Source organism: Bombyx mori, chromosome 1 (genome assembly GCF_030269925.1).
Source record: "Bombyx mori chromosome 1, ASM3026992v2".
NCBI lineage: Eukaryota > Metazoa > Arthropoda > Insecta > Lepidoptera > Bombycidae > Bombyx > Bombyx mori.
The window spans coordinates 19,579,335-19,595,409 of record NC_085107.1 but is presented as its reverse complement, the minus strand read 5'-3'; the positions used below and the strand labels follow the sequence as shown (position 1 = coordinate 19,595,409).

General features: G+C 37.5%; 1 protein-coding gene and 2 long non-coding RNA genes across 3 annotated transcripts in view; 2 read left to right on the top strand and 1 right to left on the bottom strand.

Moving 5' to 3' along the window:
• Positions 1–16,075, top strand: part of LOC101746038 (ecdysone-inducible protein E75) — a 78,163-nt gene that overhangs the window by 13,467 nt on the left and 48,621 nt on the right. The window lies entirely within an intron of this gene.
• Positions 11,428–12,045, bottom strand: LOC105841456 (uncharacterized). Its single transcript, XR_001139582.4, has 2 exons — positions 11,729–12,045; positions 11,428–11,627 (listed from the first exon to the last, which is right to left on the bottom strand). It is a non-coding gene; the product is annotated as an uncharacterized LOC105841456 (long non-coding RNA).
• On the top strand, positions 11,435–13,760 carry LOC134199594 (uncharacterized). Its single transcript, XR_009974154.1, has 2 exons — positions 11,435–11,598; positions 12,687–13,760. It is a non-coding gene; the product is annotated as an uncharacterized LOC134199594 (long non-coding RNA).

Genomic DNA, 16,075 nt, shown 5'->3' with positions numbered 1-16,075 from the left:
GCCAGGGAGGCGGATCTCGCCCAAGCCCTGGCCCTCTAAGTGTTTCGGGTCCCCCTCACATGTCGGTCTGGGGACCGGCGAGGGGGGCCTAAGAAGACGACGTGCAAGCTGCTCTGCACGCGTTTTACGCAAGAGCATCCGGGTGATGGAAGGCCGGCTATCCTCGACCCACGCTGGTTCTGGCCCAGCGGGGTATTCCGTAGGGTAACCCACTCTAACCGGCGCCATCTAGGTGGGCTTCGGACAGTCTGCCGACCGAGAGGGCTGGTGGTCGTGGCGCCGACGACCGCCAGTCCGGCGTCCCGAGGGAGAGGGTGATGGGAGAGATGTGCTCCGCACTAAACGCTTCACTTTCCCCCCTTTGCCTTGTCATGAGTTCTGTCTCATGCGAGGTTTGGACGTTGGTTGTTGAGCGACAGGAGGTTTTAGTCAGTTCGACTCTGACATACCCCGCCCAGTATCCCCAGAAAAGGGCGGAAGTCCGGCGATTTCCTCCTGACAAAAAAAAAACCCTTTAAATTGATATAACTGAGTTTCGCAGTAGGAAAAGGCAGGATAGTGGCAGCTCACAATACACTGCTACCCATTATTGTTTATCTCTATCGTGATGCGTTCTAATCGGTTCATAGGTGAACCTCAACAGTCACTGAAGAATGATATCCAACATCTCGTAAGCTGCTTAAAGAAAACATGCTTCCTCCCTGAGCCGCTTTCCTCATGTCTGAGGGTCGTGACCATCTCCTCCCGTTATCCTTCTTTCGATGATGTTTCGCCATCTTAAAGAAAACAATAACCTAGGATTAAATCGTAAAAGTAGATCTAAATGTAAAAACCTTTTTATTAAAGCATTCAGTGTGCTGAAATCTAAATTATTGCTGAATTTGGTGATGGATCGCGAACGCTCCCGGATTTACATGTGCCAAGATCGGATATGAAAATTGTTTATGTCGAGAGTTGCATTTGTTTTGGCATACAAGCACGTAACCACGTCCACGCCGTGTACAACATCACTGTCAATACACTGGCAACCGTAAGCGTTCGTTAAAATGGTACCGCAAATTAGTTTTTTTTGTGTGCCCGGAGATTGGAAGGCGCCGTGGCCTAAAAGATAAGACGTCCAGTGCATTCGTATCTCGCGATGCAACGGTGTTCGAATCCCGCAGGTGGGTACCAATTTTTCTAATGAAATACGTACTTAACAAATGTTCACGATTAAGTTCCACGGTGAAGGAATAGCATCGTGTAATGAAAATCAAACCCGCAAAATTATAATTTGCGTAATTACTGGTGGTAAGACCTCTTGTGAGTCCACATGGGTAGATACCACCGCTCTGCCTATTTCTGCCGCGAAGCAATAATGCGTTTCGGTTTCAAGCGTGTGGCAGCCGTTGTAACTATACTGAGACCTTAGAACTTATAACTCAAGGGGGGTGGCGCATTTACGTTGTAGTTGTCTATGGGCTCCAGTAACCACTTAACACCAGGTGGGCTGTGAACTCGTCCACCCAACAAAGCAATAAAAAAAGATACTCGTAGTTACTATAGAACGAATAGAGCCGAACTCAGAATACCAAACATCTTTAACAAACTAACTCCGGCTGGGAATCGGGTCCCTACCCTGTGCGACAGTACTACTATTCTAACAACACAAGTCAAAGGATCTTAAGTGATCTCTTATGTATGCACATTCTAATCAGAAGACCGAGGTATACGACCCCGACTTGGACATCATTCTTCCGCGTCAGCTTGTATCCCACGCTGTTTTGAAATGTCCACGATTCTAATATACACAACCTTCGAATGTCTTCAAGGATCGAACATTCTTATCGAATTAAACATGAGTGTTATATGCAACACAAAGTACAAGAGTAAGTGCAAGTCTGTACCGTACATAGATGGTGGGGCACTTAGCACCATTGAATTCGCAATTGTCATTTCTAACACACACCGCTGTAGGGTAACAATGAACGAGTCGACCTACTTTACAATTTATCCGGCTTATTCACTTACCTTCGTGTTTGTTACTCACGTACAGAAGCTTTGTTGGATAGTTTTCATTAGGATGGAATAGAAAAAAAACAAGAGAACAACATAGTAGGAGAATTGGGTGAGCGAAATTTTATTAAATTCTAGTTTATTTATTAATAACAATAATTTTAATTGTTTTAACTTGTAATTGTATATTTTGATCATTTATTTGTCTAAGGCAAAATGAAGTTGAAATCTTAACTGTGAATGCTTTAACTTTTTATTAAATCAACTAGAAATAACTTTAGTGGTTTTATTATACAAATATTTAAATTTAACGAGAACATGACGTAATTTCAAATTAAAATTCGTAAAAAATAAAAAAAAGTTTTAAAGATTTTTAAAATGTAATATTTAATTGTCGTCACAGTAAACCACTATTTTTCAATATATTTAAAAATATATTAAAACATAATAATTGTTAAACGCTTACATACTCCACGATGGTACTGAAAATCACAGTCACTTACGCATTAACATATCATAGTGTGCGTGTATACATAGGGATGTCAAACGCACTGTATCTTAACGCCTTTATTTAATCTATATTAGTATATATTAAATTAAATCCAGTTAAAGTACCAAATTGGCTTAATTTTTTTTGAAATCTAATTCTTTGATCTATTTGAAAAGGGCCTGAACTAAAAAAAAACCTTTGAATGAAATTAAACTTCTTCACCAGATATTGAAAGGAGAGATTGGGAAAATTCTCATAGAAAACAGATCTTTTCACAGCAATCGCTAAGATCGGAAACAAATCTCTAGTAGTGTAATAGTTACGCATAAAGAGAAACCTTAAGAATTTTTGTTAATGTGTTAAGGAAATATCTTTGAAAATCCAACTAACATTGAAGTAGCTTTTCCAAAAAAACTACTTTTTTGTTTCAAAAACGATCTTTAATCTAGTTTCTCAAATGTGTTAGAACGTAAATAATTTTACATCGTTTTGGTAGCGGAGTAGCCCTGGATTTATCAGTTGACTTGGTGTGGCCCACATTCTGACAGCCCGAGCTGCGTTGTTAATGCCTCACTTGGGTCCAGAGTGGACTTCCACAGGATCTACAACAAGCCTAAGTCACTCCTCCTCTAGTCGTCCACCGCTGCACTCGTGGTCGCGTGTGAGTGAACTTTTATTATGCCTTACCTTACTATTTTGTTTTCTATTGTTTCTTTTTTTCTTTTTCGTGCTTAAACTAAATGTTAATAAAAAAATTGTAGTGTCTATATTTTAAAAAATCTAATATTGTAACTTTAGATTATAGTAGAATTTCAAAAGCATTTAAACACAATTAACTGAAATTGCTGTTAAAGTTAAAAAAATTAACCATAAACTTACATATTATTATAATATAATTATGGTAATAATGTAATTGTACAAAAGCTGAAGAGTACTTTTAAAATAGCGGCTTAGAAACGAAAGAAGACAATTAGAATATTTTTAAACAATGAATAATACAAGATTCAATACTTTCTTTCTTCCAAAAAGCAAATTACGCAAGCAGCTACTCTTTAAAGATAAGAAACATTATTTAACATAACATTTATAAAACATTAAGCCATATGCGACAATCAGATATTATGATTATCTTTAGATTAGTATAAAGCCTTTATAAACACATATATGCATACGTGCATATAATAAATATATTACTATCGTGACGTAACTTGCATTCAACAACAATTATTAATTAAGAAAACCATTTAAAATAATTTAAAAAAGTATATATGCAACAAAAAAATTAGTTAATTAACCAGCAAGAACTAAATTAATAACTAAATAGTTTTATGTTGTGTAGGTGGGTTCAGTTCGCATGTTGTAACGGCGTTGTTGCTTTTTATGCACAAAACAATGACAAGCCAACGCAATGGTGATTTTCATCCAATATTCCAATTTACGTGGTTAATATTATGGAGTTTTCGGCTACGGCTATTGGCCTGGCTATGAGCTGTCTGAATACGGAAACAGATCTCTTGGCTTTCTAATTTCCTATTAGTCGAAAAATATCGTTTTCGGAGCGCGATCTATTTTACAACTGTTTTTTTTTCATTGATCTTGAGAGTGAACGCTCTCACCGTTTTTGCTTCGAAAGTGTTAAACGAGTATGTAGTCTGTTACACCAGCGGATAAGCACTGCCTACTGTTAGTAAGGCTTATTTTGGGTCTGCACAGAGAGCTCTCAATACCCTGCCTATTTTGAACGCGAAGTAATGCGTTTCGGTTTAAAGACGTATACCAACCCAATGGTAAACCATTGGAGCTTGGACCTCGTGTCCTCGTGGCATTTACGTGTTTGAGGGCTCCGATAATAGTTCTAGTATGCTCAGACATCGCGTCGAAGTATCAACTTTATCCAAATAATTCAGACACATGACTGACTGCCTTGTGATATCAAAAGCCAAGACGTCAACCGGCATGCGTTAATAATATGCTCAGTAACCAAAATTTAAACCGCCTCTATAATTTACATAGTTTTTTTTTATCACTCACATAATCTCACTTTTATTAATTAATAAATTAAATAGTTTGCGTGCTGAAATGAAGAATTAGCAAAGTATATTGTTCACTTACATGATAAACTAATGTAGGGATTAATATTTATTATTAAAAATAATATTTCAATTTCTAGAGTTAATACACTGTCGATGGCCAGACAACCTCAATCAAAGCGACTATCCCTCACAATCATAGATAAATAAATAAAATCCAGATCACTTAATTAAACTCTCGTTCAGATACGGCAATTTCATAGTCCGTCCACACTGTTACGACTGTCAACAGCGAACATACGTCAAAGCGAATCAATTCGTTGCAATTCATAATACGTAGGTAACGCTTTTGTACGTAACTATTTTAGCCGTTGCTCGTCTATTGCTCGTTCGTCGTTTGGTTAGCATTCCCTTCGTATGGGCAGGGTGATCGCGCGGGGAGTCCACGATTCAACTGTCGCCTCGTTTTCCAATCAATTGCAACGCGAGCCGTCCTTATAAATAGTACGTCGTTTTAAATACAATCCGTACGATGTGGACTGTGTATTTTAAGTGTGCATTGATATATTTTGGGAATCAGTGAGAGTGAATTATTGTTTGTGTTTGTTATTAAATTGTTTATTTTTCGGTGTTGCAGTGTGATTTGTGTACGTATTGATTTAAGGGCAGGTATGTTTTAGCTTATCTTTGTTTTATTTGGACACTGTAATTAGCCGACCCAGCGGTTACTGATGCTCTGACTTTAACGAAGCGTTGGTAATAGACCGCTGTCTATATCCCACGCTTGTCTATGAATAATAGATAACCAATACCAACATTTTCAAGCTAGATACAATTTAAATAAACACCCATCAAACCAATTCTTTTTGCCGCTTGGAAATCATGCTTTATAGTTTCAAGGTCACCTCACATCAGGTGGACCTTGAGCTCGTCACCCCATCATTTAGTGTTGAATGTCAAAACCTTAATCATATTACATCCAAAGAAAATAGTTCTGACTCACATAACACTTCGTACTTTTGTATGCGGAAATTATAACAATAGATCTACAGGAATAATAAAGCTATGTTAATGCTTTGGTTTTTCTTTATGGAATTTCCTTCTAGGGTACCAAGGTACAGGCTAATTAGTCATTCACCACAAATACGATCGCAATGTGGTTTTGTTGCACTGCAACACATGCGATACAAATAAATGTAGATACGTAATATGTTAGGTGCCATCCCACGGGCCTTTGAGGTTTCAACGATCAGTCTAATTGTTTCGTGCTTGACACAATAGCAATGTCGAAATGTAATTCAATCCACTTGACATTATATTTATATGCTGATGTGAACGTCCCTAAAACGGGGGCAGGGATGACGATTCCCGACACAATGACACGGAAACGCAATCGAAGGATTACATTTAAAAGTGTTGCTGCGCTCGAAGCGACATTAGTTAAAATCAGCTGACGGAATAACGTTACAGAGGAAATGTATACGTAATATGCCATCTTCATTATGTTAGATAAATTCGTCGTTTTTCATAAATTTTTCAAAATGGAAATTGCTCTAGGTAATTTTTATACTTTTTTTTTTCAATCCTAAACTGGTAGCCTTGAGAGGCTATTTCAGCGTAACCTCAACTAGTAGGTGAGCTCACGGGGCTCAAACCTGGCGACGTTGCTAACACGAACCCTAGCAAGAACCGTGCTTGGCAGAATCTACCACCGAATCGGAAACCCGCTGAGAAGATCCGGAGAATTTTTATAAAATTTTGCGGCGGTTAAGGAATACGATGGGATTTCATTAATAAATTATTAAATATATTATATACAATAGCGGTAGAGCGTGTTACAATGATGCGTGGAGTAGTCGATGTTCGTTACATTACGTTAATATTGCCCTTCAAACTCATTAAACATTTCAAATCGAAAAAAACATTATAGGTATATATCTATATCGTTCCCTCACTGATGAGGATCGCGACCACATATGACGTTGCTCCACAGTGTTCGGTCATGGGTGGCATGGACTGCATGGTACCTAATGCTTCCCTTACTAGTTCTGACCATCCGGCTGGTGTTCTGCCCAAGGCGCGCTTGCCTTCTCATCCTCCATGCGTCGTGTTCCTCAGTACTGAGGATCGTGACCATTACGGAATACATACGTAAAGGTTTTCTTGGGAAAATTGCTAGTGGTGGGTTCCCGCGTTCTTCCACAGCACAATTTCAGAGGCGATTTAGTTCCTCTGGGCTACTGAAGTCCTAGTTCAAGTTAGTTGTCCGCCGCTCGTTGCTTTCTATGCGATCCGCAATTATGAGCTTCTCTAATTCATGTCTGGGAGACCGCATGATGTGCCCGAAGAAGCTCATAACAAAAATATTAAGACAGACGTTATCCCAACTGGAACATTCGCAGTTACAGTGCCTATGGCCAGTATCACAGACGTATTGTTATTATTATTATTGCGGGATCGTTTGTTCATTGGCATAGTGCAAATAACTTTAAATACAAAACAAGAACATTATAGGACGGTGTGATAGAATCCTCGGTGTGCTTCACACGTTTCCCATCATAAATCAATTTAGTCTCAGGCTTAAATTCAATCAAGAATCTAGCCTCAACACAGAGTATGGGGTGCAACGGTAATGAAAACTGTGCTAAGGTAAAAATACAGAAAACCAATTTTACTAAACTAGGTAAAAGACTTGTCGTTTTGGCAAGTTAAAATTTCATGGTTCCAGTTAAATAACAAATTGACAAACGCCTGAAGGTTTCGATTCTTAAGAGTGTCCGGAGCTGGAATTATTAGGGTTGATTTTTGAAGCGGCTCGCACTATTAGGGTAATGTGGAAAGTTTCGTAAATTTTTTTACTTACTCTCGAGTAACAACTGCATTCATAGAGAGGATAACCAAAAAATCTGGTCTATTAAGAGACTTGGATTGAATTTTATTCGACTTCGGCCTGGCTCTGATTTCTTGCATCGCTGACGTTCATGAGTGACGATAACCACTCATCATCCGATGGCCCATATGCACGCCAACCTAGAAGTAATTGACGGAGATAATTTAAGAGTAATGATTTCCTTTTAACTATCAGAATCTGCCGCGTTCTTGAAAAGTACGACACTGGACTGTTTCGGGGAGGCTTAAAACCGTTACCTAACAGCTAACAATCTTGAAATGGTATGCTTTGCTGAATGGCAGAACCACTCCATCATATATTTGCAGGATCCAAGACACCAAAGTCCAATAGCTATTTTATTGTATTTATTTTTTCAATTTATGTGTTTTTTTCCGATTTTGAGATGTACAAGCGGATACTTTGGAAGTGCTCTCTATAAGCTATCTATAAATGTTGTATAGATTGAATTCTGCCCGTGGGTAGGTCCGATTTCACAGTTGAGTGAGGACGACCCGATTGGATGGCATCGGTGCTTCGGACAAATTCAATTTCAAGTCATTTGCAAACAGTAGTACACTGCTATACTCAAACGTAATATGTATCGTATACCTATGTTGGTATTTAAAGAGTACAAGAAAATTAATCTATGTTTAACGAAACAAATAAAGATGTTCGTAATTTTTGCACGTAAGATCAGTAAAGTGTATACTTTTTCTTTATTAATGTAAGCTGGTGAACTAAAAAAAAATTAATTAAGGCAAAAAAAATTGTTGGAACTCATGATCCATTTTGTGGTTACCGACATGTGGTCCATGGACACCACAACGTGAATGCCGCGGTCTGTTTTGAGACATGAGGTCCACGTGTCATTTGTATTGACTGACGCGTGTTTTGTGTTGTATCGTCTTTTTTTTTCCAACCCATTCGCTGATAGTCTAAGAGGCTATTTCAGCTACACGCGGACGTATAGGAAAACTCAGTGGGCTGTGTCTATGGGTTGTATCGTCCTTCTAAGCGAAGCGCATGACTAGATTGCGCTAAAAACGCTAAACCCTAGTTGGTGGAGGAGGCAGGAGGCCCATGATGAGCTACACTAGTACCTTCCGCAAAAATATTTAACTTGATCTCTCATCTTAATGATCCGACATTTATTCCAAATGACCAAATGTTGTCTATGTTTACTGGTAGGACCTTTTGTGGGTCCGCACGGGTAGGTACAACCACCTCGCCTATTTCTGCCGTGAAACAGTAATGCGTTTCGGTTTGAAGGGTGGGTCAGCCGTTGTAATTATACTGAAACCTGTGACTGAGACCTTAGAACGAATACCTCAGGGTGGGGGGTGGCATTTATGTTGTAGATGTCTATGGGCTCCGGTAACCACTTAGCACCAAATGGGCTGTGAGTTCGTCCACCCATCTATGCAATAAAAATTAAAAATTAAAAAAGACGTAAAAAAACGCAAGGCACAGATTAAGTCGTGTCCAAACCGCCTGTAGTTAAAACAATTCGTTTTATAATTACATTTTTTAAGACATTAAAATCTGTGATTGCTTCTAATTTATTAACGTAAAAATGGAGAGAATTAAAAAAAAACATTCAATCTAATGAATTTACTACGGACAAAGTTCTACGTAATTCTAATTGCATTAGAGCATCTCAGTCCAATTTAAAAGAAGAAAGATTTAATGTAATGAATTGATTTATATGTATTAACGCTTTATAGTTCGCTTTCGGGTCTGTTTAAAAAAAATGCCTGGAATATACACTTTGTATCCTATCTACAATAGTAGAGATATTACTTTCACGTTCTCGTCTTGATCTATAGTCGAAGTTATAACACTCTAAATGTAAACAAAGCTTCGCGGTAAATGGTTGAAAAAAAACGCGCATACATATTTTAATATTACATTTCACGGTCCGAGTCGCTTAGGAATCCACGCTTCACATAACAGTTCGCAATAAAAACACAAGGTACGCAACACAAGAACCGATCATTTATATACATTAATAGTTTTATATACACCGAAGATTTTCCTACTAAACTTTCTATGCGCAGTAAACAATACGGTCAATGTATGTAGTGGCAATACGTATAGTCGGAGAGCGAGACGGCTTCTGTTCGCTTAGTACGTGCGAGCGAGAAGGTATAACGGTGCAGGTTCAACGATCGACTCGGGCGCAGTTTGTTGAACTGCAATCATTACTTTGGAAAAATGTAGGGATGTCACCAACACATAATTAAATAATCTTTTATCAGAAATGATATAATAATAAAGTTTTATTGATGATAAAGCGTATTAATAGCCCTTCAGGGATAAATATTGTTGCCCCGTAATTCAAATGCGTAACAGCAACTTTATAAAAAAAACTATTACTTAGATGTGTGGACCAGCTCATGTCCTTATCTAGTCTTAAGTGGTTACCGAAATCCATAGATATCAGCAACATAAATATGTACTTAACAAATATTTACGATTGACTTCTACGGTAAAGAAATAGCATCGTGTAAATAGAAGTCAAACCTAAAAAAATATAATTTGCGTTATTACCGGTGCTAGGACGTCTTGTGAGTCTGCACGGATAGATACCAACACCCTGCCTATTTCGGTCATGAAGCAGTAATGCGTTTCAGTTTGAAAGGTGGGGCAGTTTTTGGAGTTTACTCCTTTAGAATCGATTTACATATATAGGCCCGGGGTATGAAAATTATGGGGACCAAAATCGTACTAGCATGTCACACGAAATGCGTTATGCGTAACGCGCGGCCGCGTTATTGCAGGTGACGCCGGGCTGCTGCGCCGGCAGTCCGCCACAAAGCCTCGTACTGATCGCGCGTTTCTCTCATTATTGTATTTTCATATATTTGTTAGTCGTTTGTTTTGTGTCTCGTTAATTTGTTAATAATCTGTAGTGTATCGTGTTGTCGTAATATAGAACTATTTCTCGTATTGTTTCGTTTAATTTTTTATATCCAGTAAACTCCAGTCGTGCGTCGGAGCGGACACACACACTTTTTTATACTGTATAACTTGGGACCTTAGAACTCATCTCTCCAGGTGGATGGCGGAATTTATCTTGTAGGTGTCTATAGGCTCCGGTAAGCACTTAACACGAGACGAGCCGTGAACTCGTCCACCAATGTAAACAAAAAAAATTGACCTCAGCTTGCCCTTAAATATAAGTTCTTTTGAAGACCGTTTCGTTAGCTTAATTGAGCGATTGCTCTAATATTGTTATTATTGGAAAAAATATTAAAGTTATTGCTTGGCTTTTGCTATTACAATATTCAGTTAATCCTATTAAACTATAATACTATCATAAGACTCAAAATATTCACAAAATACTTTTAAATATTTGTTATCAGTGACTTTATTCCAAATGTTTGCAATGATATAAATAAACCTCAACTTCATTTTTACCAAAACAATAATTGGGTCGACTTATCTGGTCCTAAATACTTAAGGCTTAGCCTATAGGCGTGTAATGTGAATTCCATCGCTCCCCTTGACATATTAGAACGAAATCCCAAATTTACAACGGTTATCCTCATTTCAGACCGAAACGCATGATGATTTCGCGGCAGAAACATGCAGAATGGTCCCACCGACCCGCACGGCCTCACAATATGTTACTGATGCTCTGTTGTATCTACGTTACTTGAAGGAATGCAGGTTGCGTTATCGAATAGCGTCGATTACAGCTTAGTGCTAGAATATTGATTAACTCACTGATGAAATTGACCGTCAATAGAAATCTAGAAGAAATATCGTTCATTAAGTTTCTTATAAATTAACTTTTGACTAAAGAAGTAGATTTCCACAATTATTTTTGCCAAAAAAATGTATACTTTAATAACATTTTTTTTTACAATCAGAACAAAATATTAACTAGCAGCCCTAACTACAGTCTCCGAAGCCAGTCATTTATCTCTGTCATTTAACACAGGTAGGAACGAGAAGGAGCAATCGCGGAAGAAAGGCCCGACTCGTTACGTAAGCTAGAGCTTTATCGCCAAACTCAATTGTCAATGTAATAGGTACACATTTTATTAAATTATTCATTAAATTGATTTGTGTTTAATTAAAAACAAAATGTTGAGCATTCCATCGCAAATACAGACAAGAAATATACTTTTGAAAGGAGTTCCTGTGGAACATAATCCACTAAGTGTTGTTGGCTTGTGACACAACGGGTTAGTTTAATTCTTTTAATTCTTCCAATCTGAAAGAAAGGGGCTCCCAATTAGATGAACATACTATTGTAATAGAATTATAACCCAAATCGAGATTCGAGTATGTAGTAGTAGAAGAGATGATTAATACCGGATCATAATTCTGCGCTGCAACTTTCTCCCTCATACTCCGCAAGGAAGGCTTACCCCCGTATCTTTAGTCGTTTACACGTGATTACATAAGAGTCATATTTTGCGTACTACCTAATATATAAAGTCAATGCGATTATAAGTTTTATTTAAATAATAATAAACTGGTGGTCGTGGAAAACACGATGCAATCAAAATCACACAAAAACGGCGAATAAAAATACAAAGCCGGGTCCGAAATCTAAAATAATAATGGGTTAGAAAATAAATAATACACTTTCAAATTTACCTCACGCACACATATTTACGAATAACTCAGCTACTAAAACATCAAACAACTTCAATGCTTCTAGTGTCAAACAGACAGCGGCGGCTTGACTTTGACATTAAACAATAACCATAGACTACATACAGAACTCTATGGGTTTGATGCTAGCTTGATCAAAATTTCTCCAAACTGATGTTGTCGTGGTGACGCAATAACACGACTCTACCTCACTCGAGGACAGTCAAGGAATATTGTAATGGTCGACTGAAAATACCAAACTCGAGTAAGTTTGGGAGGAGTGCTCGAGCATCATCGTATGAGTTAAGAGTGGAGGACTGTTTGACGAAACGTCTAAAGACACGGGCATTAGAATCGAGACCAGATCTCACTTCTCTCCGCGCTACAGTTTTTTCAAAGTAGTCACAGAATTCACAGACTTCACACGTGAATGTGTCCGCTCCATAATTAGAACCAGAAATCCAAATTATCTTGTTGTATCCAAGTTATCTTGTCTTATCTTATCTTGTTTCGAATGCGAATACTGACTATCCTATTTCCATTTAACACCGCACAATATGAGATGAAGCTTTTTGGCGAAAGATCTTTTTAAAAACTTTTGCGAACTATTAAAATAAATATCCATATGTATGTTTCATCTTTTTTTTGTTTTTATTTTTCCTATCTATTCCAGTGACTTCGAGAAGTCATACTAGATTCCATGCGAGTGAGTGAGCTCACGGGGCTCTAACCTGACGACGTTGCTAACACTAGCCTTAGCAAGAGCAGTGCTTCGTAAAATCCACTACCGGATCGGAATCACGATCCACTGAGAAGACCGGCAAGAAACTGTGGGCTGTGTTTCTGGGTTAATTTGCAATGACGACGACCAGTGCTTGAGGTACCTAAAAGCACCGTTAGGGGATCGGGAGGATCTGTAATGACGTGTTTTGGGTTTCGTCGACTGTTACCATTCGGTCCGCAGGATTGGGTTTGTAGTTACTGGAGGCCACGATAAGAGGGTTCTCGTGTCGTGCCGCTTTCTCGAAATGGGAATAACTTCGCTCCTCAATTGGAACAGGAGGTCCAAAAATTTCTTGCTTCGCATTCGAATACTGACTATCCTGTTAATTTAACCTCACACAATATGAGATGAAGCGTATTGGCTGAAGATCTTTTTAAAAACTTTTGCGAATTATTAAAAATATATACATACCTAGTCCCGCCATAAGTTCTGCTACAAATAATAACGCATTTTTTTTTAATTTAGTAATTTAATATTATTAAAATATATACCTATATGTTTATTAGTTTCAGCAAAAAAAAATCGGTTCGAAATGGCCACCTTTGGCTTCTATACAGGCCTTTAATCACGAATCTATGGACTTACGCACTGTTTCCAAGGGAAATTCGTAAATTTGCGTAATTACTGATAGAGCATAGGTGCTTGCTTCGCATTATTTCTGACCGGAAACAGCCGTGCCTCCCACATTGAACGCCGAGGCACCGGAAATACAAAACAATTTTGACTTAATCTATCAGTTTTTTATCTCTCAGGCATTCACCTTGATTTATAAACTAGGTGAGCTACCGAGCTAATGCAAACATTAAGTGAAATGTAATTTTTTGTTAGGAGTTAAAACGCTGTAACTGTAATTAAAGAAACGACAAAACTATTTTAATTTGCTTATAGTGCTTACTGCTTGTAATATCGAACGTTCAATTACGTGATAATGTGTAATTAAACTTTATACATGGACCTGATTAATTAGTTTGCAATGTTTTAAATTGACGGCTCAATCAAATTTAAGATCTAAGTCTTTCAGTAGATAGTTGTTTTTAGCCTGAACCGATCGTTGCCACCGGATAACCTAATTCTCCCGTGCATTGCAGTTCGAAGGGTGAGATAGTAATTATTGAAATGTAAGCATGCTTGTTGTTTCATAAATAACACGCCCGGTCCTAGCTCAATCTAGGTTCTGAAGAGGAAATCAATTCTACTAAGGAATTCATGTTTCACAGTCACTGTAGCAATGATAGAGTTAAATCGTAAAATTAAATCAATCGTGAATATTTTTTATTGTATAAATAGGTGGACGAGCCCACAGCCTACCTGATATTAAGTGGTTAGATGGAGCCCATAGATATCTACAACGTAAATTCCGCCACCTTGAGATATGAGTTCTAAGATCTCAGTATAGTTACAACGGCTGTTCAACCCTTCAAACCGAAACGCATTACTGCTTCACGGCAGAAATAGGCAAGGTGGTTGTACCTACCCGTGCGCACTCACAAAAGGTCCTGCCACCAGTAATTACCCAAAATTATAATTTTGCGGATTTGATTTGCGGTCTCAATCAGCCAAATGAGAGAATGCATAGAATACGAACAAATCAATAAATATGTTTTTACATTATAGAACGTCATAATACATAACACAATTTTATTTTAATGACATTATTAAGTTATAAAATTGTACCATTACAGGCGCAAAGATTCTGCTTCGATAAATAGAAAAATCCACTTCATAGTTCATACACATAAAATTCAATTCCACTGTAAAAATACGTCACGGAGAACTTCTGGTCCGATGAGAATACGGAGAATAAAATTCTCAGATAAAATAGGTGCAGATCCTCTTGCAAAAGTGTCAGCTACGTATTCCGATACAGAGAATCGAATAAACCATTCTGGAATAGACGTCTTGTTCGAAACTCTTCGATATCGCGCTGAAAATTCAACGATGAATTATTTTATAACAAAAAAACTAAATTTCCTTTAAATATTCCTGTTTTCCTCAAACACAAATAAATAGCACCCCATTTTCTTTAAAAAAATGCTATAAGATGAATTCCAATAGAAATACACAAAACTTCACAATTGAATAAATATTATAAGTAGAGGTCTAAAATTTGTTAAATTATTTATCATAAACTGACAGTGCTATTGACACGGCTATTAACTTTTACTGAGGTTAGCAGGTCTGCAATTTGAGATCTTGGTTTCTGTTTGTGTGAGAATTTTTAGTATCTTAAATTAAGACCTGATAGAGTGAAATATTATTTTGGTTGAATTACAATAATGATTCTGTCTTTTTTATTTATTTATTGCATAGATGGGTGGACGATCTTACGGCTCACCTGATGTTAATCTGGTTATCAGAGCTTATAGACAACCAACAATGTAAATGACCACCCAACTTGAGACATGAGTTTCAAGTCATAGTTTTACAGTACAACGGCTGCTCCACCCTTAAACCGAAACGGATTACTGCTTCACGGCAGAAATAGAGAGGGCGGTGGTATTCTACCCGTGCGGGCTCACAGCACCACCAATAATTACGCAAATTACAATTTTTGCGGGTTTTATGTTTGTACAGTACATTTCAAGATTTCTTTTACAGCAAATTTCAATTCGAAAGTAACGCTGAAAGCTTCCAAACGTCTGGAAAACTTTTAGTACAACAAACCAACCTTTTAAATACTGCATAAAAATGTATGAAGCATGATAGCTCTAAGGCTTCCTTTAACTTAAAGCTTTGCTCGATATAACTTTCCAAAGTATTGTGAAAGTTTGAACTATATTTGTACATGACGGGAATAAAGCCACAAGTAATTAAAGCACAGCTTAATCTCAAGTTTCTTTCATTCTTATTGGATTTTCTAATGCTTCGAATATTGCAAAGTTTCATAGCCGCTAGTGCCTATAATTCATTTTCAACTTTAACAATAGATTCATTCATAATTATAAAATCGTTCGAATCGTTTATTTTGACATTTTTAATCATCGGGAAACTTCTGGAATTAATGGCATGAGGCCAGGAGGCTGCTTCAAACCTATTCTGGTATGTTCCATTACAAGTTAGAAGTTGTCGAAGTGTTACGGAGATAGGATAGGAATAACGAAAACAGATACCGAGGATAGTGAACCGAACTAGAAAATAGACTGGTTAGGTCACATGTTGATCAGTTCGGAATAGATTTAGAACTATATCGAAATTATTCATGGTTGAACTTATTTCATTCACGTTGACGAAGATACATAATTACGCAACTCAGTGTATTCGAATCGAGTGAATAGCGT